Genomic DNA, 4,517 nt, shown 5'->3' with positions numbered 1-4,517 from the left:
GGGGCGGCCTTGCGGGAGCCGAGCTGCGGCGTCCCTCCCGCGCCTGCCGCCCTCCCCGCGCGCCCGTCCGCCCGGCCCCGCACACGCCGCGCGCCCAGGCCTCGGGGACCGCGCAGAGCGAGCGAGGCCCGGGTTGTCCTCCGCCCGCCCGCCCGCCCGTGCCACTTCGCTAGCGCCGACGCTGAACGCCATCCTGGGGGTCCCGCAGAAAGAGTCCTGCTCTGAACAGGTTCAAACCCTGGTTCCCAGATAATCTGGAGTGTCTCAGGCCTTCTGGATGTCAGAACCACGAAGGGAGGGAGGGACTTTTGTGCTAAATTGCGGCCATTGTTTCTTCAGGTAGGTACCCTTGACAGTCTCTTGCAGATGTTAACTGTTCAACTTCAACTTAACTGTTTCTTCGAAGTTACCAGCCCCACCAGAAAAAAGAGCAAAGGGCACTTTAGACCAACGTGCAGGCAACCAGTTGGTTGTTCCCCTGCCCTTAGCAGGAAGGTGTCCTCCCTCACCCTCTCTCCTCCTTAATCTACCCAACTTCCCTTCCTCTTCCTATCCCCATTGGTGCAGGTCCTACAATAGTTTATCAAGACCCCAGTTAAGAAACATCATTTCTCCACTCTTCCTTCCTTCCCCTCCCCTCCCTTCCAGGGTGTGTGTGTGTGTGTGTGTGTGTGTGTGTGTGTGTGTGTGTGTGGTGTCTCCAGGTGTCTCCCCAGGTCAGAAGAGGGTGTTGGATTCTCTGGAGGGGATGTTACAGGTGGTGAGTCTGTGTCCTCCTCCCATCCTGCTAGGAACTGAATCCAAGTCCTCTGAAAAGTCGTAGTCTTAATTGCTGAGCCATCTCTGTCCTTTCCCCCTATCTGTATAACTTAGGACTGTTATAACTATATCTACATAAAATGCTTTTTGTGTGAACATTTTTGTTTTTTCATTTCACCCAGAAATGAGATCGTAGGGTCAGGTGGAACTTTGGCTTCCTGAGATAAATCACACTGGGTTTCAGAATGGCCGGCTGCTCCAGGGGCAGAGGCCTTACAGCCTGCAAACCAGAATTCATAAAGCAGGTTCAATTCTTGCTTCAAAAAAAAAGTGACCATACAATTTTGGAATTACCTACAATCTGAGTCTTTGCTGAGTCCCATTCTTGACTGCACTAGGTACTGAGCTCTTAATTTCAGCCATTCCAGAGGCACAGAGAGAACACTGATTCCCAGTGGAAGGAGACACTGTCTTCAGTAAGGAAGGGAGCGGCAGAGGGCGAGCATGGGGGAGGGTAGCTGGGGAGGCTGATGAATTAGGACGAGCTAACACATATGTCTGAATATGCCATAAGAAAACTTACCACTTTGTATACTGACTTAAATGCTCAATAAAAAGGGTAAAACTTAGTGTGCGTTCATTTCTCTAATGGTGACTAGTATTGGGCCTCTTCTGTGTGGCCACATGTCACGTCATTCTTCTTTGACAGGGCGTCTAGACAAGTCTTCACTCAGTATTGCTCTCCTTCCCCACAGTGGAAGCAGGGGCCTGCATGCACCAGTGCTGGGCTCTACTGCAGACACTTTCATCCTCTAGGCTTTCTCACAGATGCGTCTGACAGTTCGTCGTAATTATTACAAACCGTTATTGAACACAATGTGGCCTCTTGTTCTCCTTATTTGTATTTCTTCTCAGGGGGGGAAAAGCTTTAATTTTGGTAAAGTCAAATTTGTCAGTTTTCCCATTTGTTATTCATCCTTTTCATGACAAGTCTAAACATTTGTAGCCCAGCCAATGGAGCATACAGATTTTTAAGTTTTGTGATCATCTTAATATTGTTTGTTATGCAGTTTTTGTATAAGATGTGAGGTTTTACTTGACATTCATGTATCTTAGACTCTCCTATGGCACTTGTTGGAAAGCCTACCTGTCTCTACTGAGTTCATGTGTGTTGAGTTCATGTCTACTGAGTTCATGTCTGCTGAGTTCATGTCTACTGAGTTCATGTCTGCTGAGTTCATGTGTATTGAGTTCATGTCTACTGCGTTCATGTCTACTGAGTTCATGTGTATTGAGTTCATGTCTACTGAGTTCATGTCTACTGAGTTCATGTGTACTGAGTTCATGTCTATTGAGTTTCTGTCTATTGAGTTCGTGTCTATTGGATTGCATCTTTGCCACAGAGCTTTAGTTTCATTTCTGGGGTCTCCACTCCATGCTATTGCATTGATCTATAGTACTGGGGTTGTGTCTTTTCTTTATATCTCCCTTCCTCTCTTCTTAGGATCCTTGTTTGTATGTGTTTTATATGTTCTTATTCATATATTCTAGTCTATAATGGTTTCTTTGTACTACATAACAATTGAAGAGAGTTGAATATACAACTATTTGCTTTTACAAAAGAGCATATTTTACAAAATGGTTATGTGCATTGAGTCTGGCCTGGTGGTGTATGAGTTCCCTTTAATCCTCCCCAACATGTGATGATAAAAATATTATTTTAGCTAACAATGAGTTAAGATTATTATCATATATGGCTTCAGTTTTGTTTTCCTCAATATCTAAGAAGCTGAATGTCTCTCCATGTTCATTATCCATACAAATCTCCTAACCTCTCATGAGGCCAAGAGCTAGGGGCTGTGTGTTATTCTCAATTTTCCAGAATTCTAGTCAGGTGTAACCAAAAGATTGGGTTGGGAGTGTGTGATGCCTCTTTCAAGCCTGGCCATTAAAAACCTTTCCATGAGCAATTTGGTAGTTTGAATGAGAATGGCCCCAATAGGTTCCGTTTGAATATTTTGTTCTTAGTTGGTGGAACTGTTTGGGAAGAGTGCAGAGGGGGTGGCCTTGCTGGAGGAGGTGTGTCAGGGGGGTTGGGCTCTGAGGTTTCAAAAGCCCACATTATTTCTAGTTAGGTCTCTGCCTCATGCTTGTGGATCAGGATGTAAGCTCTCAGCTACTGCTCCAGTCTCATGCCAGTCTGCCTCTGAAACTGCAAGCCCCCAATAAACTCTTCTGTATTGCCTATCACGGCAACTGAAAAGTAAGTAACACGAAAGTAACTAAGATTCTTCCCTCTAATCCCCCCCCCCACTCTTCAGAATTCTCTCTCACTTTCCTTTAAAAAAAAAACTATGCAAACTCTGCTTTCACTATGCAAACACAAAACAAAACAAAAGCTTCCATCTGCTCACCTGATCTTATTGTCTTGTGGCATATCCACGGCAGAGGCCACGTGATCTAGGTGGAGTAACTGGAAACAGAATGGGGTCACCCTAGTGTGCATCGAGGGCTGACATTCTGTGACAAAATGCTGCTTGCATTCCGCGCCGTTTGATAGTTTTGCTGTGTTCAGAACTGCAAGCTAACAATGCTTCCGTTCCTGTTTTCAACTAAGGCTTGTCATCCTTACCGTTCACACAGAACCGTGATCTTCAGTGTGAAAGGATGCTGCAGTTAGCAAGGAACCGCACGGAGTTTTTCCTCCCCTCACATGCAAAAACCAATATCTCACAAACTTAGATTCTCACCAGTGCACACCCTCCTGTGGCAAACAGTTCAGATAAGAGCAAAAAGATACTGTTTGACATGGCACCAGCAGCAGCCATGATTAACACACCTTACAGATGACCAGCTCACCCCTAAGGATACTGCCTAATGAGAAAAGCTGTGCTCAGATACACAATGAGAAAACATACAGGATTCGCACACACTTTAGTGCTGGAAAGAATGACAACCAAAATCCCCACATCTCTAGCTAACACTCACACACCCCTATGCATGCACAAAACAAAGCAGAATCAAACCAAATCTCTCTCACACACAGGCTCTCTCACACATACACACTCACAGGTAGGTATCTTCAAAAATTCATTTTTCTCAATTTTAAGAAAATCAAAATTGTTTGCTCAAAAAATGACTTTTGTTATTCCTGGCTGGTTGCAGGGATTCTTATTAGATATGTTGTTAGATCTTTTAATTAATGGTTGGCAAACTTTTTAACATTCTCAGTAAGAGGTTGGGTGGCAAGTATTTCAAGTTTTAAAAAATTACATAGTGTGTATGCAGTAGGTAGACATATATGTGGATGTCGGAGAACTTGTGGCAGTAGGACCTCCCCTTCCTCAGGCCTGGGGCTCAGACTCAGGTAGTCAGGCTGGGTGGCAAGCGGCTTTACCTACTAAACCTGCATTGTCATCAAACACACAACTAATCATGGAGTGTCAGTAGACGGTGAAGCTGTGCCCCAATAAACAGTTTGTTTTACCTAGATGCCCTTCAATTGAAGAATGGATGAAGAAAGTATGGAATATATACATATTAGAGTACTACTCAGCAGTAAAAAACAAGGACTTCTTGAAGTTTGCAAGAAATGGATGGAAATAGAAAACACTATCCTGAGTGAGGTAAGCCAGACCCAAAAAGAGGAACATGGAATGTACTCACTCATATTTGGTTTCTAGCCATAAATAAAGGACATTGAGCCTATAATTCGGGTTCTTAGAGAAGCTAAATAAGAAGGAGAACCCAAAGAAAAT

This window comes from Alexandromys fortis, unplaced genomic scaffold, assembly GCF_014885135.2.
Source record: "Alexandromys fortis isolate MF-2015 unplaced genomic scaffold, M_Fortis_MF-2015_v1.1 scaffold_87, whole genome shotgun sequence".
NCBI lineage: Eukaryota > Metazoa > Chordata > Mammalia > Rodentia > Cricetidae > Alexandromys > Alexandromys fortis.
This window is presented reverse-complemented; position numbering follows the sequence as displayed.